Below are 26,359 nucleotides of genomic sequence, written 5' to 3' on the forward strand. Positions count from 1 at the left end.
GTTTATCTGGTCATTATCACATTGCTGTTTGTGCAAATTGGCTGTCGCGTTTCCTACATTACAACAATTCGAAAAGTACTTCATTGGCTGTAAAGCACTTTGGGACGTCCTGAGGTTGTGAAAGGCGCTATATAAATGCAAGTCTTTCTTAACATTGGTGAAGGCCTGGAAGCAGGTCAGCTGCCAGCCTATCATCTCAGCTGTTGTTGGTGGTTGGTAAACTGGGGGGCATCGTGAGAAGTGTGGGTGGGAAAATGTGAGAAGATTCATTCATCAGATATGAGGGATATTGTGATTGTTGATGATTCTATTGAAAGGGTCACTTTTTAATTCATAAGGTAACTCGTGTAATACAGTGGAAGACACTTCCTTTAGGTTGGCTGTGACGAGATGATGTGTTTTGGACTGAATCGAATCGTACTCCCTGTGACTGGGATACACCGCTCTTTTTAATGGCAGTAAAAGCCATTAACTTACTTTCCATCTAAACGAGCTGCCTCTATCCAAATTGGAGCATTTGCAAGCAGGCTATTGATTCGCCAAGTGGTAGTCCTGTGCTTGGGAAACCAGTCACCGGGGACCGTTCGATTTTAATATTGCACCGACTCCTCAAGTTTGCCATGTTAACAACTGTCCGGATTAACAATCAGTGCGAGCGTTAAGAGCCAGGCTTTGCTGTGTTTGTTTTATGGAGGCTCTCCTGGTGTAGTATCTTTGGAAAGGATATTAAATATGGTCACTGAACCACTCTGTGTTCCAGAGCTACTATTGAACTCAAACAGTTGCATACGAGTCAGAGCAGAAGCGAGATTATTTTCTTCGCGCTGTTTGCAGAAGAATCCGTAAACGCTTAATTTTTTTTTACGCCTTCCAGGGCCAGGAATTTTGTCTTCATTTGATAGTACAGCATGTTGGAGAGCCAGTGTAGAGAAGGTTAATAAAACCCCCTGATTACATGGTCTCAGCCGTGCAGTAAGGTTGCAGACAGAGGTAGCGATTTATTCAGCACTCTGAATGACACTGCAGGAAGTAGTCCAATTGCAGCAGTGTTCCACTGCAACCCGTGGGGATATTGTGGTGTTGATGGATGGTTCTATTGAGCAGGGTCACTTTAATTAATTTATAAGGTACCTCCTGATCTGCAATGAAAGAATAGTCCGCAGCAGTTTTCTTCTGGTTGTTTTGTGACGAGAGGATCCTGATCTGTTTTGTTGCCGTCGGGGGAAATGCTGGGAGTCGGAGTTCTGATCCAAAGCAATGAGCCACATCACACTCATTTGGACATTGGGAGCTGTGTTTATTTTTAGGAGTCCGATCAATATATTTCGGCTGAATTTGTGGACCAAAATGAGGGAGGCCCATTCCAAACAATTGCAACTTGACCAGTCTGCTAGTCTATCAATAGCTGTCTTTTAAATATATTAAACTTACTGGGGTTAAGTATATAATCTACCTTTCTTTTATAATGTATTAAAAATAGTACATTTAGTGCATACAGATGTCGTACTGCAGACACCATGCTTTATTACAGAGGCAAATCTTGAGGAGCTGGTTGCTTCTGATCTGTAGCCTGAAAATGACTCGCACATTCCAACGGTCAAAGTTCCCTGACTAAACAGCAATCAAACTGAATGGCCTGAGCCTCTGTTTACTTAGCCGTTAGACTTTGTGGTCCATAAAGAAATAAAGTTCCACCTAAACTGAATAATACCTTGTGCATTACACAGAATAACATTCTTGTCTTTCCAAACCATGTATCTTCCAACTTACTATGAGCTACGGGAGGTCTGCTAATATGTACCTCTCTATAGCTTACTCAGAACTTGCATCTCTACGCACTTCCTGTCTAAGAAACAGTACTTCCTGTACTTGAAAGTTATCACACTGTAATCGCACTCTCCAACCAGTAGTGGAACTGTAGTGCCTTTTCACCATCCCTGCTCCTCAGGTTGCACGATCCAGAAATTCCCATTGTCCAATTAGCTCTACTTCTCTGTTATTATGTTCATAAATAAGTAGATGTTTTCATTATGAACAGCTAGCTTGAGCTAGTCATTTATTCAGCCATGTGGACTAGTGTACAGGCATCCATCTTGACTACTGCCTTGTGGGTAGCCCCTTACTAAATATACAGCTCCACCTAGTGTACCATTCTAGAATGACATGTTACTGATCATTACACTTCTCTGCTTCCTAAATTGTCCCAAGGCTTGCTACTTCTTTGTAAACAATATAAAATCAAGACATAATCTATAACTTTAAAATGGAGACTGGATATGTACTTTCTTGTCTGCACCACTTGGCTTCCCTGTTGTCATACTTTTGTCACACATCTTGTCAACATATTCTCATTATTAATTCCTAGGCCTACATTTATAATGGGATCTTCCTACGCAAACTTGTATCTTTATTAAAAGTCCTGCGTCGGTATCCCTTGGTCCAGTTATCCCCTGCCCGCTAACCCTGTGTCACCTTGAAGACCACATTTGGTCTCAACTCCCCGTGTGCGGAGTGATGGGAAATTGGCTTATCGGGTGCACAAAAGTCGAGTATGTAGTGAATGTCTGTGAAGTCAAAGCCATAACAATTCCCACTATTGACCCCTTGATAACCTGGCATCTTCCCCAAGAGCAAGAGCCAGGGATTTACAAGGATCTGCCAATGCACGGAAGCTTCCTTTCCCAATTGACCTCCGACTGACTTCGCGGTTTGTTTATTTAGACCATCTTTCCAGAGAGATCACCTGAGCAGTAGCCTTAAAGGAACACGCCAGGTTAATTGGAACCTCCCAAGTGTAGTTTGGACCCTAAAACAACTGCAGGGGAGATCCGGTCGTACTTTCTGAAAGCAGATTGCTCGTCAGTTTATTAGCTGTCCCAGCTGATAACATTTGCATATTCAGTGGCCTATTTTTAATCGTTTTTCAATCCAGCAGCCTTGATGTTCTCACATTTTCAGGTATTTGGGCCGGTTTTTAATGTAAATTTGACTTTACCTGGTAGAAATTGCCTGCAGCAAAAAATACCATCATCCTATCACAGTCATCATGACTTTATATGTGAGACACCGGCTAATTTGAATTCAGTAGATTTTGTAATGTTTTGCAAATGGTTTTTAAACTTGTGTTTACCAAAGTGTTGGGGGAATGGAATGCTTTCCATTTCGGGCATCTATTGTCGGCTTCGAGTGCTGTCAGACCAGGTCTATCCGATATATGCAGAATACAACTCCCTCTACTTTGCCTCAACAATGTGCTTAGCACCCACTACTGCACCAGTGTTTCCACTTCTCGCACCCACCAGGCCGATCTTGAGGTGAAAATGGGAGAGTTTCGAGTTTGTAGAGCTATGTCTACTTTGAACTCATGTCAAGTAGAATGTTTTGTTTTTTATCGCGTTGGTCTGGATTTGAACCCATCCGTCTGAGGTGAAAAGTCACCCGTGTGACCCACTGTGCCACCAAGCTCCCCATGGTATTTGTTTTTGTTGACTGGGAGCATGTGTTTGAACTGTTGTGATGCAACGCATGTTGGTCATGGTATGTTAACTAAGTGAAACCACGGTGTGGTGTTGGGCTGCAACGCTTGGAGCACCGCATGCACAGTAGGCGCCACTTTGTGCCGTGATCTGTTTATTTTGTGACTCGCCGTAGGTGTGTATTCTGTCGAGCTGCCTCGTGCACACGGTTTCAGGAGCTGCGTACCCTGTGTATAAACCACTTGCACAACTCTCGCACGTGGCATTTAATGCCCCGATTGTTCTCGGACACAGAGGGTCCCCTTGCCTGACCTCTGATCTCGCACGATCCCATATGAAGTTAGTGTTGAATTGGAGCTGGCATAAATAAACCTCCAGCGGAGTGCTTTCCCGCTGGCACAGATTCTGATGCTTGGCAGTGGACTTGATGCTGAATTGGACCCCTACTGAATCTGGCTGCCACGTACCCTCCCCAGACACTACCCTGTTTATACTGCAGCTTGTAGTCCAGAGTCCAGAGTCCAGCTGGCCCTTTGTGATTATTTGTATTTTCAGTGGCGTGCTGCAGGCGCACTGGGTAAAACCAGGTCACTGGTGTTCTGTCGACTTGTGTGTTGAGCTCTAGGTGACTATCTGTTGAGTGTATTCAAAACTGAGATCGATAGATTTTTTTGGACTCTAGGGAAATCAAGGGATATGGGGATCGGGCGGGAAAGTGGAGTTGAGGTCGAAGATCAGCTGTGATCTTCTTGAAAGACGGAGCAGACTCGAGGGGCCGTATGGCCTCCCCCTGCTCCTAATTCTTATGTTCTTGCGTTCAGTGTGATTGCTTACCCTGGTATGGAACCTCGGTTGCTGAGTCTGCTCTGCTGTGCCTCCAAAGGCAACAGGCCCATCTAGGGATGGACTGGGAGCAAGCAATTCCGCAGCGCTTGAGTTCATGATGGACACTGTAAATCAGTCCAGTGCAAACACCGAATAGAATATTGCAATTCAGATGTATTTTTAAAAATTCACTCTCTGGACATGGCCATCACTGGCAAAGCAATACGTTTGCTAGGCCATGTCAGAGGGCAGTTAAGACTCGACCACATTGGTGTGGCACTGCAGTCACGCATAGGCCAGACTGGCAGGTTCCCCTCCCTAAAAGACGTTATAAAGCCCGTTGGGATTTTATGACAATCTGAGCACTTTTTATCTCCATATATTCTTTTAACTGAAATCAAATTCTCAATCTGCCATGGTGGGATTTGAACTCGCATTCTCTGGATTACCAGTCCAGTAACACAACCAGTGCGCCACCGTTCCCTTCAGGAGTCTCCTGATGAGGTAATGTCGGTCGGTGGCCCCTCATTTTCTGAAGACGGGGAGATCAAAGGGCGCCATCTGTGTTGCACCAACGTAATAACCAGATGTGCTTGCGGAGTAACTTTTTATTGTGCAAATAGGGGCAGTTTAATAGGAACTGGCCTCCACATTCTGGGGGAGCTGTGCACCTCCTGAAGCATTGCTCGCTTTCACCTGGTCAGAGCTCCGTGCCATGCAGAACCGATTGCCCCTCCCTCTTGATGGCATTTCTTTGCTTCCTCCACCTCCCCTCCCTCCCCTCCCTCCCTCCTCCCTCCCTCCCTCCCTCCTCCTCCCTCCCCCTCCCTCCTCCCTCCCTCCCTCCTCCTCCTCCCTCCTCCTCTCCCTCCCTCCCTCCCTCCTCCTCCCCCCCCTCCTCCTCCTCCTCCTCCTCCTCCTCCTCCACCCCCCCTCCTCCTCCTCCACCCCCCCTCCTCCACCCCCTCTCCTCCTCCTCCTCCTCCACCTCCACCCCCCCTCCTCCTCCTCCACCCCCCCTCCTCCTCCACCCCCCCCTCCTCCTCCACCCCCCCTCCTCCTCCACCCCCCTCCTCCTCCACCCCCCCTCCTCCTCCACCCCCCTCCTCCTCCACCCCCCCTCCTCCTCCACCTCCACCCCTCCTCCACCCCTCCTCCACCCCCCCCCTCCACCCCCCCCTCCACCCCTCCTCCACCCCTCCTCCACCCCTCCTCCACCTCCCCCTCCTCCTCCTCCTCCTCCTCCTCCACCCCCCCTCCTCCTCCTCCTCCTCCTCCTCCTCCATCCCCCCTCCTCCTCCTCCTCCTCCTCCACCCCCCCCTCCTCCTCCTCCTCCACCCCCTCCTCCTCCCCCCCTCCTCCTCCCCCTCCTCCTCCCCCCCCTCCTCCTCCTCCTCCCCCTCCTCCACCCCCTCCTCCTCCTCCCCTCCTCCTCCTCTCCCCCTCCTCCTCCTCCCCCTCCACCCCCCCTCCTCCACCCCACCCCCCCTCCTCCCCCCCTCCCCCCCTCCTCCTCCTCCCCCTCCCCCCCCTCCTCCTCCTCCTCCCCCCCCCTCCTCCCCCCCCTCCCCCCCCTCCCCCCCCTCCCCCTCCTCCCCCTCCCCCTCCTCCCCCCCTCCCCCTCCTCCTCCCCCCTCCTCCTCCTCCCCCCCCCACCTCCTCCTCTCCCCCTCCTCCTCCTCCTCCTCCTCCTCCACCCCCCCTCCTCCTCCTCCCCCTCCTCCACCCCCCCTCCTCCTCCTCCCCTCCTCCTCCTCCCCTCCCCCCCTCCTCCTCCTCCCCCTCCTCCCCCCCCTCCTCCTCCTCCTCCTCCTCCCCCCCCTCCCCCTCCTCCTCCTCCTCCTCCACCCCCCCCCTCCTCCTCCTCCTCCTCCCCCCCTCCTCCTCCCCCCCTCCCCTCCTCCTCCCCCCCTCCCCTCCTCCTCCCCCCCTCCCCCCCTCCTCCTCCTCCCCCCCCTCCTCCTCCTCCCCCCCCTCCTCCTCCTCCCCCTCCTCTCCCCCCCTCCTCCACCCCCCCTCCTCCACCCCTCCTCCCCCTCCTCCTCCTCCTTCCCCCCCCCTCCTCCTCCCCCCCTCCCCCTTCCCCCCCCTCCTCCCCCCTCCTCCCCCTCCTCCCCCTCCTCCTCCTCCTCCTCCCCCTCCTCCTCCTCCCCCCCTCCTCCTCCTCCCCCCCCTCCTCCTCCTCCTCCTCCCCCCCCTCCTCCTCCTCCTCCTCCTCCCCCCCTCCTCCTCCCCCCACCTCCTCCTCCACCCCCCCTCCTCCTCCTCCACCCCCCCTCCTCCTCCACCCCCCCCTCCTCCTCCTCCACCCCCCTCCTCCTCCTCCTCCTCCTCCTCCACCCCCCCCTCCTCCTCCTCCTCCTCCTCCTCCTCCACCCCCCCCCCTCCTCCTCCTCCTCCTCCTCCTCCTCTTCTGTTGGCAGAGGCTGGTCTCTGGGACAGTTGCATTTAATACGCTGTGATTGTGGGCTTGTTACATTAGTGGCTAGCACAGGTCCCATTGTGTGCTTTCAGCTGAGCATGGGTCATGTGATTAGTAATTTTATTTATGTGTCTTTGCTTTCACTCGGTTACGATAAATCTGTTTTGCTTGTCACTTTGTAAATCATTACACGGGCTTAAAGCAGTTACTGGCTTTCAAACCTCAGGTAGTGTGGGGTTTTTTTCTGTCTTGTGTGTCGTGCTTTGTTTTTTCTTCTTCCTGCTGTCTGTGTCTCAAAGCCAGAAATAGAGATATTGAGTTTCATGTTTGCTTTTTTCCCTTGTTCCTGTTAATAGTCAGTAAACAGTAATTAGTAGAAAATGGGTACTATTGAAACCACTATTACGTGCTGTCAAAACTCATCATGATATTTCTTATTTTTTTTAAAAGAAAAGTCTTCTGGGGAATGATGGTTGCTTTACAAAGGCAAATCCTAGCCGTGAAACCCCAGGAGCATGTTGATAACGTTGCTCTCCATTGCTCTCCTGCATGAGAGCTCGACCGTGCAGGGGCTGAAGGAATGTCCTGCCACGGAGCAGTCCCACACAGCCGTTGGGTGGTCTGTCTTGCATCAGTGGAAATGTGGTCTGCCTCGGCATTGATGCTCTCCTGTTAGCGGGCCTCCCAAGCGAAGTGCTGCATTCTCCCTCGGCCTCTCGACATCTCCAAGCACTTCACAGATCCGACACTGTACTTTTCGAAATAACAACAGAAAATGCTGGAAAAACTCAGCAAGTCAGGCAACATCCGTGGAGAGAAATTTGAGTTGACGTTTCGGGTTTGACCCTTCTTCAAAAGAAGGGTCAAACCCGAAACGTCAACTCAAATTTCTCTCCACGGATGTTGCCTGACTTGCTGAGTTTTTCCAGCATTTTCTGTTGTTATTTCGGATTTCCAACATCTGCAGTATTTTGCTATCGTACTGTACTTTTCGAGTGCGGTTGCTGTTGTTCTGCTGGCTGACGCGGCAGCCAGTTTGCGCACAGCAACGTCCCACAAGCAGCACTGGGGTGAAGTGAGTGGTTGATCTGTTTTTTTTTTGTGGTGGTGGTGTTTGTTTGCTGAAACACCGGGAACAATCCCCCCGCTCCTCTTCACATAGGGCCGCGGGATCTTTTATGTCCACCTGCACAGGCAGACATCTTACCCAAAAGACAGCACCTTTGACAGTGCAGCACTCCCTCAGTACCGCACTGAAGTGTTGGTAGAGATTATGGGCTCAAGTCACTGGAGTGGGGCTTGAACTCTCAACCTTCTGATATTCCCATATTACTTTTGATTTTTTTTGCTCTTCTGATGGCCGTCCCTCCTTGCTGCTCTACAGTTCCGTAGGTGTCGAGCCGCCCTCCAGCATTTCGCCCACAGTGACCATGTGTGACCCTAGATGGTGAGTGTTGGCAGGTTATTTGACTGTACAGGCCATCCCAGCTAAGCCCTACCCTGTCCTCACCTGAGAGCGATCAGGAACAAATAAAGACTGGCTGATAAATTTTTTTCCTTCTTTTCCCCTTCCTAACGCAAGGGGTGCTGAGTCCTGGGATGGCAGGAATGATGTATGGGGAGAGATTGGGTCGATTGGGCTTATACTCGCTGGAGTTTAGAAGAATGAGAGGGGATCTCATTGAAACTTATAAAATTCTAACAGGACTAGACAGACTAGATGCAGGAAGGATGTTCCCGATGGCGGGGGAGTCCAGAACCAGGGGTCACGGTCTAAAGATAAGGGGTAAACCATTTAGGACAGAGATGAGGAGGAATTTCTTCACCCAGAGAGTGGTGAACCTGTGGAATTCTCTACCACAGAAGGCAGTGGAGACCAATTCATTAAATATATTCAAGAAGGAGTTGGATATATTTCTTAAGGCTAAAGGGATCAAGGGATATGGGGAGAAAGCAGGGACAGGGTACTGAGTTTGGATGATCAGCCATGATCTCATTGAATGGCGGAGCAGGCTCGAGGGGCCGAATGGCCTACTCCTGCTCCTATCTTCTATGTTTCCATGCCCCATTGTAGCACCCCTACAGTTGCCCAGAATGTGATCAACTAGTTCAACACAGATTGGCAGTGCAACTTGACGCCTTCCTCAACTATTCACTGCATGAACATACTGAGCCAGCAACGGGAACCTCCCTTCCCCTCTCCATTATATTTGACATGCAACCCAGCCTGCCTCCTGCCCTCCTTCCGTGTCCTACACTGTTGAGAAACTCCCATGGCGATCCACTGGTTTTTTTTTTAAAGTTCCTTTACTTTGTTAATCTTTTGCCTAGCTGCTGCCCTCGGGAACTGCTGGTTCCCAGTTCATTTCTTTATTGGACTCGGCACCCAGCAAAGACCGCCCAGACCTCTGGGTTTACTAACCATGTATGCAAAGCAGTAATGCAACTGTAAAATGACACTGCCATGTGAAGGTGGATGATGTAACCGTACATTTTTTAAAAAACAAAAGCACACAAATCGAATCAACCTTAAGGTCCTATCTCAACATTTTGGCCATTGAAAATAAAATTGCATTGTGCAAATATCATAGATGCATTTAAGGGGAAGCTAGACAAGTACATGAGGGAGCAAGGAATAGAAGGATATGTTGACGGGGTTAGATGAAGAGGGGTGGGAGGAGGCTCGTGTGGCGTCTGGACCTGTGTTATAAATTCTATGTAATTCTTCAGTGATGATGGGGAAAATGCATGAGTTTGAGTTAAATTTTTATAAAATTCAGACCTTGCACCATCCAGTTACTATTGGAATTACAAGGTGGCCACATAGGATATTTTTGACTGGAGATGATTAAGCCCAGTTGTCCAACTATCACTACCTCTGTTTATGACATTCACTGCCCCCTTTGGTTGGACTAGTTTCTGGTGACTTGTTGACGTGTATCCCCCTGGTATTTAAAGTGAGACAGTGAAGCGACAAAGTGTTTTTCATATTTGCACGCTCGTGTGTAAAACAGAGAGTTGCATTTTCAAGTGTCGGCTTGGCTCAGTGATGGTGCTCTTGCCTCGGAGTCAGAAAGTCGTGGGTCCACGCCCAAATCCAGGACTTGAGGGTATAATCTTGGCTGACACTTCAATGCTGTATTGTCAGATGTGCTGCCTTTTGGATAAGATGTTAAACTAGGCCCCCTCTGCCTGTGCAGGCGGACATCCCATGGCACGATTCAAAGAAGTCCCCAGGTCAACATGAGTCAACCATCACCTCCAAAAACAGATGAACTACAGGAAACTTTCGATTTACCGGCACCTAAATAACCGGAAATCTCGGTTAACTGGCAAAATTCAGGAGTAGGTTCAGGTAAGTTTTATTACTTTTTTTACTCCATTTGTTGCTGTGCAAGGGTGTGGCTGCAGCTGTTGCTAAGCTACAGAGACGCTTGCAACTTGTGGCCATTGTTCTGAACCTGTTGCTAAGCAACAGGGTTTGTTGCTTTATACGGAGCTCTCCGCTCCGTATCTTTTACTGTAGCGTTTGGTTATCCGGAATTTTTGATGAACCGGCACCACGTCGGTCCCGTCCGTGCCGGATAAAAAAACGTTTCCTGTAGCTTACATTATGATGTTACTAATGTTCTATTCATTGAAAAATAACTGCCCCTTTCTCTCCCCCTGCCAAGAAAGTGTGAATGTCCACAGTGAAGTGAGAAACCTTTTTATATACTAACCGTTTTCACATTTATGTCTGATTCTGTGAGCTCTGCGTGTGCAGTCAGCTACCAGTGTTCATGACATAAGATCGGGGTAGACCGAGGTAAAACTGGATCCGGAAGTCCTCCCAGGCCTATGGATAGCAGAAGAAACAACATAAACACTGGAGCCTTGATTTCAACCGAACCCGTTCGGCAAGAATGGGGTGGGCTCAGATCGGATGCTTGATTTACACCCCGCCCGATTTTTGCACTCCATTGGCTGTGCGGGGAGTAAAACGGGCATCTGACCTGAACCCGCCTTATTCTCGCCAGAAGGGTTAGTGTTAAACTCGGGGTTTGGGACTCAATCCATGGATGCCTGGCTCCTGGAATTTTGACCTGCAGTAGGCCCATAGTTAAGGTCCTCATCTTGCAGTTTGTGGGAAGAGGGGTCAGGAAATTGAAATATTGCCGTGACCAGAAGAAAGCCCTTTAGCGCGATTGAGATTCCGCCATCGTTTCATATACAGTTGTGGAGAAATGATTAACAGAAATGAATCGGAAAGGCATTTTTAAATCTCCTCCTCCGCCCACCCCACAACTCTTCCAAAGGAAATCTCCTGACCATCAGTTTCGTGTTGGTGGTAAAGACCCGATATTTTCAGCGTTTGTGGGACAAAGGCGCTCCTGATCTGCTACAAACCTGGCATGGTTTATTTTGTTCATTCTGTCTCGTCTGTCATGTATTCTACTTAAGTTGCACTTAATTTTAAAAAAAGGTCATTTATATAAGTTTTTTTCTATTGAAAATCCCTTTTGGGAATTGCTGTTTTGGCAGACTCCTAAAGTTCTGCCTACTGATGCCTGTTTATATCCCATCGAATGGTCCCAAGGGCCAGCTGCGGCTACCGGGTACAAATGTTGAAAACTAGCTCACGGGAGGTCCAAACAACTCTGGGAAATTGTTGAGTGAAGTATCAAGATGCAGTCTCTAAATTAGAAGTAAATGTTCAGAACTATCAAGTCTATCTAGCAGGACTTAAAAAAAAAAAAATCCTCTGGATCTTTAAGATTGGAATGCTTCACTCTCTTTCCAACCAATAGAATGTTCGTGCTGCAGTTTGGTCTTGTGGCTGTCTTCGGTTTACTGAAATCCGTCATCCTTGTGTGATGAAAGGGGAGGGGAAATTTGGTACTATTGAGGCAGCAATTTGAAGTTCTCTTCTATTAAAACATAATCTTCAAAATGTCAACTGGCCTCTTGTGCATGCCTGATTTCCTACACCCTACCATTGGCAGCTGTACCGTCAGCTGTCTAGGCCCCAAGCTCGGGAATTCCCTCCCTAAACTTCTCCATCTTTCTCTCCCCCTTCAAGATGCTCCTATAAACCTATCTCTTTGACCAAACCTGTCCTAATGTCTCCTTCTTTGGCTCGGTGTCAATTTTTGTCCGATTACCCTCCTGTAAAGCGCCTTGGATGCTTTGCTACTTTAAAGGTGCTGTATGAGGGAATTTTTATTTCTCAAAAGGATCAGCGGGACCTTGTTGTGCATGTACATAGATCCCTGAAGGCAGCCGGATAGGTGGATAAGGTGGTTAAAAAGGCAAATGGGATACTTGCCTTCATTAGCTGAGGCATAGAATACAAGAGCAGGGAGGTTATGATGGAGCTGTACAAAACGCTAGTTAGGCCACAGCTGGAATACTGTGTGCAGTTCTGGTCGCCACACTATAGGAGGGATGTGATTGCATTGGAGAGGGTGCAGAGGAGATTCACCAGGATGTTACCTGGGCTGGAGTGTTTCAGCTATGAAGAGAGACTGGACAGGCTGGGGTTGTTTTCCTTAGAGCAGAGAAGGCTGAGGGGGGACCTGATTGAGGTGTACAAAATTATGAGGGGCATAGATAGGGTAGATAGAAAGGAACTTTTCCCCTTAGTAGAGGGGTCAATAACCAAGGGGCATAGTTTCAAGGTAAGGGGCAGGAGGTTTAGAGGGGATTTGAGGAAAAACTTTTTCACCCAGAGGGTGGTTGGAATCTGGAACTCACTGCCTGAAAGGGTGGTAGAGGCAGGAACCCTCACAACATTCACAACATTCAAGAAGCATTTAGATGAGCACTTGAAACGCCATAGCATACAAGGCTATGGACCAAGTGCTGGAAAATGGGATTAGAATAGACAGGGCTTGATGGCCGGCATGGATACGATGGGCCGAAGGGCCGCTTTCTGTGCTGTATAACTCTATGACTCTGACTCAAAGTAGGCTGAGCTTTGAATTATCCAAGCTATGGCCTACAAGCCTTGCCCATCCAGGCAGTGAAGTCCCGGCAAGTCATTTTATTCATGCTTAAAATTCTTAAACTGCTGGTTTCTCTTGGTTGGATCTCGTGCCCGTGGAGGTTTGTTGAAGAGTTGTTCTCCGCGTTACTTCCTCACTGATGGATAAAAACTAGCATCTGTTGTTACTGGCAGGCCTGTGCTGATTAATGGGAGAACTCTTAAATGTCTATGTGGCATCTATTTCCGTGGTACGTACCCAAGTGGCCCATGAAAACCCAAAGTTTGTACACTTCTACGTTAAACCAGTTGTTCTTCAGAACCCTGCACGGTCATTAATACAGTTGTGTATTTCTTTGTCACAGTAGACCCGTCGAGTCTCACTCCTGGGAAGAGAGAGACTCATTTTGGCCTAAAAATGGAACCCATTTTACTCTTTTGAAAAAAAAAACCAAATCCATATATTTAAAATTACTTCAAGCTCGATCTTTTCCGTTTTGATCATAGGAGCAGGAGTAGGCCATTCAGCCCCTCGAGCCTGTCCCGCTGTTCAATTCAATCATGGCTGACCTGTATCTTAATTCCATCTCCCTGCCTTGGTTTTCGTAACCTGTACCTTGCCCAACAAAAATCTTATCAATTTCCGTTTTGAGATTTTCAATTGCTCCCATCTGTCCTGTTAGGTGCATGGAAAAGATCCCATGGCTCTATGGAAGACGATTACGGGAATACTGGTGTCTTGGCCAACATTTATCCCTCAAGCAATATCACTGAAAAACATTATCTGGTCATTTTATCTCATGGCTATTTGTGGGACCTTGCTGTGCACAAATGGGCCACTGTATCTCCCTACATTACGACAGTGACAACACTTCAATGTATTTAGTTGGCCGTGAAGCGCTTTGGGATGTCCTGATGTTGTCTCTGTAATCTCCAGCCCACAACCCTCCTAGATATCTGTGCTGCTCTAATTCTGCCCTCTTGAGCAGCCCTGATTATAATCGCTCAACCTTTGGTGGCCGTGCCTTCTGTTGCCTCGGCCCTAAACTCTGGAATTCCTTGCCTAAACCTCTCCGCCTCGCTACCTCTCTCTCCTCCTTTAAGACGCTCCTTAAAACCTACCAAGCTTTTGGTCACCTGCCCTAATTTCTCCTTATGTGGCTCGGCGCTAAATTTTTTTGTTGTACTTAAAATACTCCTGTGCAGCACCGTGGGACGTTTTACTACGTTAAAGGCGCTATATAAATACAAGTTGTTGTTGTTGTTGTGAAAGGTGCTATATAGATGCCAGTTCTTACTTTTACTGTGCCCATCTGTCTCGCCAATACTGCTGTGATGTGCACAACAACGACTCTCCCTCCGTGGAGCAGAAATCTTCATCTTGTCTCAGGGCTGGCTGTGAAGGGGTATCACAGGGATTGAAAATGTGTTGGCTTCCTCAGAAAAGAAAATTTATTTATTGATCAGAATGCCTCGACAAAATGAATAATTTGCGGGTTGGCTGCACATCTTATAAATGTAATAATCTTTTGAAGCACCAAAGTAGCTCAGCACACACTGTGGGAGTGGACCACTTGCGGGATTTGTCGAATGTTTTATACAGTAGCACGTATCCATAAAAAGATCCACTCTAATCAGGTTACATTATATTTCAGGTTTCAAGAATACTGCTTTACTCTAAAGCTTGCGTGCACGTAGCCAGTTCAGTTCCTTGTACAATTTCCTGTTTAAGTTCACCCTGCAACACTCAAACCCATTGAATGTTAGCATCTCTGTTTGCGCAGTATAACTTTAAGGCCGTGGTTGTTGGAGGCTCAATTCCCTGCCCTACCTCCTGTAATTTGTAGCTTGTTAATCGCTGTGTGAGAAAGGGCAATTCGGGCTACAGATCGAGCCTTTCTGCATCTTTCTCCACTTTTCCCTCTTTCGCCTCCGGGGGAGTTGGCTTGCACCTCTGTTCTGTGCCCTTGCCCTTCCCTCCCTCCTGATTCCACCATCAGAGAATTGGACGCCCTCCTGTTGAGAATTCCAGGGATTGAAGCCACGGCCTACAAGTCCCATGATGCCGTGTGTACTTGGCTACTGTGCTCCTGGGACCAACACTAAAGAAAACCAATCTAGCTGATGAGGCAACCGCCGAACGGCGACAGAAATAAATATACTAACCCAACAGCTAAGGTTTATTCATAGACCTTTAAAAAAGTTATTGATACACCTTTGCGACAAGTTTACAGATTCAGAATTTTGTTAGCGGGAAACAAAAATGCCCCATTTCCCGTTTAGTTTGTGACTCGTGTTTAATAAATCATCAGTGACAGAGTTTTATTACTATATAATATTTTTGATACCAATTTGTGAGAGAGAATGTCAGAGGACAGGGGAAAGATTAAAGCAACAGCACCTTTAGTGTGGATAGCTATGACACTGAAGAGGAAAAATAAAGACTTGCATTTATATAGCGCTTTTGGAGTCACTGTTGTAATGTGGGAAACGCGGCAGCCAATTTGCGCACAGCAAGCTCCCACAAACAGCAATGTGATAATGACCAGATAATCTGTTTTTGTTATGTTGGTTGAGGGATAAATATTGGCCCCAGGCCACCAGGTTATAACTCCCTTGCTCTTCTTCGAAATAGTGCCATGGGATCTTTTACGTCCACCTGAGGGGGCAGACGGGGCCTCGGTTTAACGTCTCATCTCAAAGACTGCACCTCCGACAGTGCGGCGCTCCCTCAGCACTGCACTGGAGTGTCAGCCTAGCTTTATGTGCTCAAGTCCCTGGAGTGGGACTTGAACCCACAATCTTCTGACTCCGAGGCGAGTGTGGTACCCACTGAGCCACAGCTGATACTGCAGGAGATTGCATGTGTGGTGGAAGGTCCCATGCTTTGGTCCAGTGAGAATTAACTGGCCGTTGTGCGCAACCTGGGGAATCTGTAGAACAACTGCCCTCCAACAGACAACAATGGGGCTTGGAGTATTGTGTTGTTGTCCAGTACTAACCTGGAACTCCTCAGTGAAACCTATGGCGTTTTAATGTAACATCATATTTATAACCGGGTGAAGTCCTGTTGGGATTTTGAGAATTGCAATGTCTGCACATGTAGTTCTCTTGATTCAAGCACTTTGGGAGTTCATTCAAGGCAAAAAACCTGAGGCAAATGGAGAAAAGGATTGTCTCCCTTTTCTGCAGAAGGCATTGACTTGTGCTGGATGCAGTTCTACAAGTACGGCCAACCCTCCCAGCACAACACCTCCTTAACCCAACGGTGCTAAGAGCACTTGCAGAGTCCCCCTGCTACCACCCTGAATAACCCAATAGAGACTAGGGAACTAGGGTTGTCCTATGAGGGGAGATTGAGCAGATTGGGCCTATACCCTCTGGAGTTTAGAAGAATGAGAGGTGATCTCATTGAAACATAGGATTGTGAGAGGGCTTCACAGGGTAGATGCTGAGAGGTTGTTTCCCCTGGCTGGAGAGTCCAGAACTAGGGGGCAAAGTCTCAGGATAAGAGGTCGGCCATTTAGGACTGAGACGAGGAGAAGTTTCTTCACTCAGCGGGTTGTGAATTGGAATTCTCTAACCCAGAAGGCGGTGTATGCTCAGTTGAATATATTCAAGGCTGAGATTGATAGATTTTTGGACTCTAGGGGAATCGAGGGATATGGGGATCGGGTGGGAAAGTGGAGTTGAATCGAAGATCAGCCATGATCTTATTGAATGGCGGAGCAGGTTCGAGGGGCCGAATGGCCAACTCCTGCTCCTAATTCTTATGTTCTTATGGACAGACCTACTCTTGTATGGCTCAGTACCACACTAGGTGGTGCATTTCCCACCCCACACCCCCACCAGTCCTGAGCCATCAAGGCGGGTAGACTGCAAGGATTTTATGCCGTTGGTTTTCCCACTTGTGCAGCATGTTAACAGTGCAACATTGTCTGTTTTTAAAAGGTAATGAGAAAGTCAGATGTTTCTGTCCCAGACAAAAGACATTCTTTGCCTTTTCTTCCAAAAAATACCCCTGGGTCAGGCAGCTCTGCTGATCAGCACAGTGGCTGAGTGGGGAAAAAAAGAAAGACTTGCATTTCTGTAGTGCCTTTCACGACCTCAGGACATCCCAAAGCGCTTTACAGCCAATGAAGTACTTTTTTTTGAAGTGTAGTCGCTGTTGTAATGTACGAAACACGGCAGCCAATTTGCGCACAGCAAGCTCCCACAGCAGTAACGTGATAATTACCAGATAATCTGTTTTAGTGATGCTGATTGAGGGATAAATATTGTGCCCAGGACACCGGGAATAATTCTCCTGCTCTTCGAAATCTTCGGGATCTTTTACGTCCACCGGAGAGAGGAGACGGGGGCCTCGTTTTAACGTCTCATCCGAAAGACTGCACCTCCGACAGTGCAGCACTCCCTCAGCACTGCACTGGGAGTGTCAGTCTGGATTATCGTGCTCGAGTCTCTGAAGAGGGCGGATGAAATGAAATGAAATGTGAGCAACCCTGTGTATACTAAAAAAAATCAATTCGACTGTTTTCCCTGTAATTCAAGAGACTGATGCGTGGTTAATGTTGATAATACAGTGTCCGTCCAATCACACGTTTCTCAATAAATATGGTCTGGCAGGGTCTGATGGAATTCTGAGGCGCACATAGAAAGAGATTTAATGCTTTGATTGATGCGCTGTCAGCCTCGTGATGAAGTTTTTATCAATTTCTGTCAGCCTCTTTTGTGTTTGCCATGTGCGTTGTCTTCATCTGTTGTAATCCCGGCCCCTGCCATCAGACTGCAGTTAATTCTGCACCGCTGCTAATCTGCAGTATTTAACACAGCAATCCACATTTTAGCTATCATTTTGAATAGCAGCCCGAGTCAACTGAGCATGCTCAGCTGGTGCACGGAATTGTGGGCCAGTTTCTCCTCCATGACAACAGATAAAATGGAGAAGGGAAGATGGCTTCCATTTTATGCGCCAGAACTGAGAGTCCATTTACATCTGAGGGGAGTGGGCGTTGGCCTGAAACAGGACAGAAACACCCTACAACAACAACAATGTGTATTTATATGATAGCAAAATACTGCGGATGCTGGAAATCCGAAATAACAACAGAAAATGCTGGAAAAACTCAGCAGGCCAGGCAACATCCGCGGAGAGAAAATAGAGTCAATGTTTCAGGTCGAAACCCTTCGTCAGGACTGAAAAAACACAGGAAATGAAACAGATTAAAAGGCTAGCTTGGGGGCTGGAAAATGGGGATGAGAGAACAAGAGAGAAGTGAAGAGACATTAAGAGGTATTCAAAACCAGACGAGATGGTGATCGGACTAGTGGAGAGACAAAATTTATATAGCACCTTTAACGTAGTAAAACGTCCCGAGGTGCTGCACAGGAGTATTTTAAGACAAAAAATTTGACACCGAGCCACATAAGGAGAAATTAGGGCAGGTGACCAAAAGCTTGGTCAAAGAGGTAGGTTTTAAGAAGCATCTTAAAGGAGGAAAGAGAGGTAGCGAGGCGGAGAGGTTTAGGCAGGGAATTCCAGAGCTTAGGGCTCAGGCAACAGAAGGCATGGCCACCAAAGGTTGAGCGATTATAATCAGGGATGCTCAAGAGGGCAGAATTAGAGGAGCGCAGAGATCTCGGGGAGTTTGTGGGGCTGGAGGAGATTACAGAGATAGGGAGGAGCGAGGCCATGGAGGGATTTGAAAACGTGGATGAGAATTTTGAAATCGAGGCGCTGCTTAACCGGGAGTCAATGTAGGTCAGCGAGCACAGGGGTGATGGGCGAACGGGACTTGCTGCGAGTTAGGACACGGGCAGCCGAGTTTTGGATGACCTCAAGTTTACGTAGGGTGGAATGTGGGAGGCCAGCCAGGAGTGCGTTGGAATAGCCAAGTCTAGAGGTAACAAAGGCATGGATGAGGGTTTCAGCAGCGGATGAGCTGAGGCAAGCTACTAGGTACTAGAATTTATCCATTTAGAATGTTTGGAATTTAAGTTCAATCTTAAATTGCGCAGTGGCTTCTTCCTCTCTTTCCACCTCCCCCTGCCTTTCTGTTGTCCTTATCTTCAGGATAATCTGAAAATTTGTGACCAATTTTTGTCAGAATGCTTGTCATCCTGTGCACATTTTTTTATTATTCATTCATCGGATGTGGGCATTGCTGGCAATGCCAGCATTTATTGTCCATCCCTAATTGCCCTCGGGATGGTGGTGATGAGCCGCCTTCTTGAACCGCTGCAGTCCGTGTGGTGAAGGTACTCCCACAGGGCTGTTAGAGAGGGAGTTCCAGGATTTTGTCCCGGTGATGATGAAGGAACGGCCGATATATTTCCAAGTCAGGATGGTGTGTGACTTGGAGGAGAACTTGGAGATGGTGGTGTTCCCAATGCGCCTGCTGCCCTTGTCCTTCTAGGTGGCAGAGGTCGTGGGTTTGGGAGGTGCTGCACTGGTACATGTGGTCACTCCAGACAACAGTTGTGCTGTTGTATGCAACTTATCTCTTGATGTGCCTGCCTCTTATATGGTATAAATGCAGTTGCCCATTTTTTTTGCCTTCTCCCTGATTCACAGCACACTCATTTTCTTTACTGCTTGGCATCTTAATTTCTGATGGGCCTAAAAACACATAACTGAAAACACTGTGCCCGCAGAACTGGTTCAAACCCGTTATAGTACTTGTCGCTTATGGATAACCAATTTATCAACCAGACAGATCATAATGACTCCTCGTCTCTGTTTATACAATTAGACCAACATCACAACAGGTTTTTCCTCTAAATGTACTTCTCTGGCCTCCTTTTTGCCATTCAGAATCTCCCTCCTCAGAATCTGGCAAGACTAAGAGCCACTCCCATTCTACAGAGGTTTCATGTTTTTTTTTTATTCGCTTATGGAATCTGGGCGTCGCTGGCAAGGCCAGCATTTATTGCCCATCCCTAGTTTCCCTTGAGAAGGTGGTGGTGAGCTGCCATCTTGAACCGCTGCAGTCCGTATGGTGAAGGTGCTCCCACAGTGCTGTTAGGGAGTGAGTTCTGGGATTTTGACCCAGCGACGATGAAGGATCAGCGATATACTTCTAAGTCAGGATGGTGTGTGACTTGGAGGGGAACTTGGAGGGGGTGGCGTTCCCATGTGCCTGCTGCCCTTGTTCTTCTAGGTGGAAGAGGTCGCGGGTTTGGGAGGTGCTGCCGAAGAAGCCTTGGTGAGTTGCTGCAGTGAATCTTGTAGATGGTGCACATTGCAGCCACGGTACGCCGGTGGTGGAGGGAGTGAATGTTTAAGGTGGTGGATGGGGTGCCAATCAAGCGGGCTGCTTTGTCCTGGATGGTGTCGAGCTTCTTGAGTGTTGTTGGAGCCGCACTCATCCAGGCAAGTGGGAAGTATTCCATTACACTCCTGACTTGTGCCTTTGTAGATGGTGGAATTGGTTTATAATTGATAAGACTTGGTTTTTTTCGTCCCCTCTTCACATTCTCCCTGGTTTCTTGGGCCATGCACCGAGCACCCCAGTGGCACCGTATTGCGGACTAGTAAGCTATAAGCTGCCGTGTGCATTGACTGTTGTACCAATGTTCCCCCCTCCTTCTCTGCCACCCTCTGAACTTCCCCTGCAGCAACGTAGCTGAGATCGCGAGCTCGGAGCCAAGCACTGCCTCGGGGGTTCTTCTCGAGACCCAACCTGATGAAGCAGCAGTGGTTTTTTTTTTTCCTCCTTCGATTTTTGTTGCTTTTTTTTTATTCCCCTGCCCTTGTCGTTCTCTCCTGAGGCTGAGAGAGAATTGGCGGTTGGCAGCAGCCTTCCAGGACCTTGCTGCAGTGAACTTGGAGTAATGTCCACGGGAGACGTCGCGGTTGAGCCCAACGAGCAGAGAAGAATTGCTGGGTGGGCCTTGGGAGCAGAACCTCGGTCGAGGGAGGACAAAGCCAATTCCAACACTTGCACTTCCACCCTGACTTAAGCCTACTTGGCACGGACCTTCCACATCTGTTTGGCTCACAGGACCGTGGGGTGGGGGGGAGGGGGCGGGCTGCTCAATACAACCTCAGGCTGGGGGGGGGTGGAAAATCTGCAGCCACCTTATTGTACTTCAGTTGCTCCTCTGAAGCAGGAAGTGTGGCGATTCATGAGATAGTATTGGACATTTAAAATAGTATAAGATATCTTTTTTATAGAATGATACAGCACAGAACATCCTGGGGGTCACCATTGACCAGAAACGTAACTGGACCAGCCACATAAACACTGCAGCAACAAGAGCAGGTCAGAGGCTGGGTATTCTGTGGCGAGTGTCTCACCTCCTGACTCCCCAAAGCCTTTCTACCATCGATGGAAACTCTCGATTTACCAGCACCTAAATAACCGGAAATCTCTGTTAACCGGCAAAATTCAGGAGTAGGTTCAGGTAAGTTTTACTTCATATTAGTGGCCGTTCCTGGATCTGTGGCTGTGTAACCGGGGTTCCTGCACCTGTTGCTATGCAACAGGGACGCTTGGTCTGTGGCCGGGGTTCCTGCACCTGCAACAGTGACGCCTGGATCTGTGGCCGTGTACTGGGCTCTCGTACCTTTTACTGTACCTCTCTGAAATCCGGACTTTTTGATAAACCGGCACCCCATTGGTGACGGATAAAAAAGAGTTTCCTGTACAAGGCACAAGTAAGGAGTGTGATGGAATACTTCCCACTTGCCTGGATGAGTGCAGCTCCAACAACACTCGAAGCTCGACACCATCCAGGACAAAGCAGCCCGCTTAATTGGCACCCCATCCACCACCTTAAACATTCACTCCCTCCACCACCGGCGCACCGTGGCTGCAGTGTGTACCATCTACAAGATGCACTGCAGCAACTCGCCAAGGCTTCTTCGGCAGCACCTCCCAAACCCGGGACCTCTTCCACCTAGAAGGACAAGGGCAGCAGACGCATGGGAACACCACCACCTCCAAGTTCCCCTCCAACTCACATACCATCTGATGTAAGAAAAAGGAGACTTACCATCAAGTAACTTTAAAGTAAGCTTTAAGTAACTTATAAACACACTATATACAAGAGAGGTCTTTACCATGCCTCTGGTAGAAGCCTCTTACAATACTGAACAGACCAGTATTTATACCAGTCCAACAGGAAGTGACATATGACAGGAAGTGAGGTAGGTACACAGTTCATAGTTCACAGTTCATAGTTCACAGGAAGTGATGACATAACTTCCCGGAAGTTAGCATTTTTATCACACCATCCTGACTTAGAAGTATATCGCTGATCCTTCATCGTCGCTGGGTCAAAATCCTGGATCTCCCTCCCTAACAGCAATGTGGGAGCACCTCCACCACACGGACTGCAGCGGTTCAAGGCGCGGCTCACCACCACCTTCTTGAGGGCAATTAGGGATGGGCAATAAATGCTGGCCTTGCCAACGACGCCCACATCCCATAAAAATGAATAAGAAAAAAGGAGGCCATTCGGCCCATCGTGCCTGTGCCGGCTCTTTGGTAGAGCGATCCGACCCCTCCCACTCATCCGCACTTTCCCCATCGCCCCGCAAATTTTAAGCGGCATGTATCGGTGTTCCGACTATTTTGAATTCTCCCAACCTTTCACACACGAGAACGACTCAAAATTGCACTGTTGCCATCTTATTTCCCTTCCTGCCTTTTTTTTTGTTGAAATAAAGTCTTTTAGCCACACGGGCCGCCAGCATTAATCTCGCAGAGAGGAGAGGTTTGATATGTGGAGAGAATTTAAACCTTTAAAGTGATCTCTTACCTTGTGAGTCACACAAAGGACATCTGGTTTACATTGCTGGGGTGGGGGGGAAATAAATTCCAGTCTCCTTTTTGGATTGTGTCAGTTGAAGAGAATGTCTGTGCGCCCTGTCAGTTTATGGTGCTTTTGAATGGATTCAGGTGTTTCAGACCGCTGACCGGAAGCCCGCGCATGTACTCGTTTGTTGCTGGCAGATTTAATCTTTCCCAAGCTGTCAGGGCGGCCAAGATAGAGAGTTAACAGCACTCGAGTTGAAGCTATCCTTGTGCTTTATCATCACGCTTCGCCGAGAGCTTAAACACGTCAAGATGGCAGCGTAAATATTTTATTAACCTATTACAATTGGAGAGAGAGATCCGCACGCGCGTGCACACACACACACACACACACACACACCAGGCTATAATGGACAGATGAGGCTGAGGTAGCTTAGGCATCCGATAATGTCACCAGAAACATAGAAACATAGAAGATAGGAGTAGGCCATTCGGCCCCTCGAGCACACTCCGCCATTTAATAAGATCATGGCTGATCATCCAAATTCAGTACCCTGTCCCTGCTTTCTCCCCATATCCCTTGATCCCTTTAGCCTTAAGAAATATATCTAACTCCTTCTTGAATATATTTAATGAATTGGCCTCAACTGCCTTCTGTGGTAGTGAACATCACCTGCTCAAGACTACAATGCCGGTGCAATTGCGGTGATCGTCCGTGATCTAATTGAATGGAGGAACAGGCTCGAGGGGCTGAATGGCCTCCTGTCTTACTACAGTTATACAGGGCCTTGGTGAGGCCACAGCTGGAGTACTGTGTGCAGTTTTGGTCTCCTTTCCTATGAAAGGATATACTTGCCATAGCGGGAGTGCAGTGAAGGTTCACCAGACTGATTCCTGGGATGGCAGGACTGTCGTATGAGGAGAGATTGGGTCGACTAGGCCTGTATTCACTAGAGTTTAGAAGAATGAGAGGGGATCTCATTGAAATGTATAAAATTCTGACAGGGCTAGACAGACTGGATGCAGGGAGGATGTTTCCCCTAGCTGGGGGTTCTAGAACGAGAGGTCACAGTCTCCGGATACGGGGTAGGACATTTAGGACTGAGATGAGGAGAAATTTCTTCACTCAGAGGGTGGTGAACCTGTGGAAATCTCTTCCCCCCAGAGGGCTGTGGAGGCCAAGTCATTGAATATATTTAAGAAGGAGATAGATAGATTTCTAGACACAAAAGGCATCAAGGAGTATGGGGGGAGAGAGCGGGAATATGATATTGAGATAGAGGATCAGCCATGATCATATTGAATGGTGGAGCAGGCTCGAAGGGCCAAATGGCCGACTCCTGCTCCTATTTTTCTATGTTTCCTGTTCCTATGTGATGATTTAAAGACAATTTGGGGGGAAATTGGATCCTCCACTTGGCTTTCTTCTGTCCTATCATGAAGATGCTCAGTTGTGATGGGATTGGGTCCAAAATGGCGGTTGGACATGCAAGGCTGAGGTTTTCTGCCCACCAGCAACTTTCCCAACCATTTGGTAGGTGGAAAATCTTGGGCTGGCGAGCGTGGTGATGGAAAGCTTTGACCCGCGTGTCAGTGGGCTTTTCGGCCATGGGGAGCATCACCACCGAGCCTGATCCTGCCTTCACCTGGCATTCATGAACCGCATGCCTTCCAGAGCGGTCGCTCGACACTTACTGGGAATTGGCCGATTTCCCTGCCCCCCTCTGCGCCCAAGCCTCGGGGCACCCGAGCCAATTTTACCACCAGCACCACGACTGCAGCTGCAATCCGTTGACTCAGGATTGAACCTGTCGCCCTCCCCGGTGCGAGTGGCCCAGTTCCACACTCGGAATTGCATTTACCAGCTGGGAGCAGTAAAGCAGAGAAGGTTACGGGGAGCAATAGCAAAATACTGCGGATGCTGGAAATCTGAAATAACAACAGAAAACGCTGGAAAAACTCAGCAGGCCAGGCAACATCCGTGGAGAGAGAAACAGAGTTAACGTTTCAGGTCGAAGACCTTTCGTTGCCTGGCCTGCTGAGTTTTTCCAAGGTTACGGGGAGATTTAATAGAGGTGTTCAAAATAATGAAGGGTTTTGATAAGAGTAAATATGCAGAAACTGTTTCCAGTGGCAGGAGGGCCATCAACCAGTGGGCACCGATTTAAGGTGATTGGCAAAAGAATTAGAGGCGGAGAAATTTTTTTTATGCAGCGTGTTATGATGATCTAGAATGCACTGCCTGAAAGGGCGGTGGAAGCAGATTCAATAGTAACTTTCAAAAGGGAGATTGATAAATACTCGAAGGGGAAAAATTTGCAGGGCAATGGGGAAAGGGCACTGGAGTGGGACTAATTGGAGAGCTCGTTCCAAGAGCCGGCACAGGCAGAATGGGCCGAATGGCCTCCTTCTGTGCTGTATCATTCTAATACCTTAATTTACGTTCAACTGGTTGCAGTTGGCATCAGGCCTAAATAGACCAGAGACTGAGGAGAAAATGGAGGCAACTTTCCGCTCCATTTATATAGCAGTGTTCCTCTGAGAGGCCTGCGACAGTGCTGTAATATAAACAAGGGATGGTGGAACCTCTGGTGGTGGAAGGCGTGCCTCGAGTTGGTTTCCCATGGGCTGTCAGATGCAGTGCTGCGCAGTTTTTGATTTGCTTAATTGTAAGGACTTTCCTCAACAGTGAGGTACGTCTGCAACGTAAATTCAGGAATCCGACTTTGAGGTGACTGCCCATTCGCGATTTCGGGTGTGTGTCGCTGTTTGTGTCTCGGTGCAGGTGGTTCCACAATATAAACCTGTTTCACATTCGGCGCTTCTGTACTTCAGATTTAAGGGATTACAGTGGGCAGCACCCTCGCCTCCGAGTCAAAAGGTTGTGGGTTCAAGTCCCACTCCAGAGACTTGAGCTAATAAAGCTAGGCTGACACTCGAGTGCGGTGCTGAGGGAGCGCTGCACTGTCGGAGGTGCCGTCTTTCGGATGAGACGTTAAACCGAGGTCCCGTCTGCCCTCTCAGGTGGACGTAAAAGATCCCGCGGCACTATTTCGAAGAAGAGCAGGGGAGTTCTCCCCGGTGTCCTGGGGGCCAATATTTACCCGTCAATCCACATAACAAAAACAGATTATCTGGTCATTATCACATTGCTGTTTGTGGGAGCTTGCTGTGCGCAAATTGGCTGCCGCGTTTCCTACATTACAACAGTGACAACATTTCAAAACTGTTAGATCCGTGGTTCAGTGGATAAATAATTACACGGATGCTGTACATAAACAAATAACAGGTCTTTACTGGAGGAGGGCAATCTCTAGACTGGAGTACAGAGGCATGCGCACAGCTTATATACCAGTGTGGTTACTGCCGGTACTACAGTATACAGGAGCTGTAAAAAGTAGTTCTGACTTAAAGCACATACACTACAAAAACTACTTCATTGGCTGTAAAGCGCTTTGAGACGTCCAGTGGTCGTGAAAGGTGCTATAGAAATGCAAGTCTTTCTTTTGTTTCTTTTTACAGTCCCCATGCCGCACAGCTCGCACTGCTGCGTGTTCTTATCAAGGACTGGCTGCATGGGTAAACAGCCCGGGTATGCACAGTCCTGCGGAGCAAACCGTACCTTGTACCTTCTGCCGTGGTGGGCACCGTGTGGTGGCCAGAGCTTTAGGGAACCCACTTCCCTGCACAGCTGTTGAGCCGGGAAAGCGCCAGGAATTCTGGCACTTCAGGAGCCTCGGGCCTTTCATACCGCTTCAAACAACAACAACTTGTATTTATATAGCGCCTTTAACGTAGTAAAACGTCCCAAGGTGCTTCACAGGGGTGCTTTCAAACACAATATGACACCGAGCCAGCCACACAAGGAGAAATTAGGGAAGTGACCAAAAGCTTGTAACCTCCTCCAGC

The 26,359-nt window shown here is 48.3% G+C and overlaps 1 protein-coding gene across 12 annotated transcripts in view; it reads left to right on the forward strand.

Annotated features, from left to right (window-relative positions):
* Positions 1-26,359, forward strand: part of zmiz1a (zinc finger, MIZ-type containing 1a) — a 527,531-nt gene that overhangs the window by 20,036 nt on the left and 481,136 nt on the right. For 2 of the 12 annotated variants that reach the window (XM_085970546.1, XM_085970547.1), the window contains exon 2: positions 9,925-10,079. The exons of the other annotated variants lie outside the window; for them this stretch is intronic. The gene's annotated coding sequence lies outside the window, so the exon portion shown is untranslated. The remainder of the gene's footprint in view (positions 1-9,924; positions 10,080-26,359) is intronic. 12 annotated transcript variants of the gene reach the window in all.

The sequence above is a fragment of the Somniosus microcephalus genome, chromosome 29 (assembly GCF_052327205.1).
Source record: "Somniosus microcephalus isolate GS21.2 chromosome 29, FLI_Smic_1.0, whole genome shotgun sequence".
NCBI lineage: Eukaryota > Metazoa > Chordata > Chondrichthyes > Squaliformes > Somniosidae > Somniosus > Somniosus microcephalus.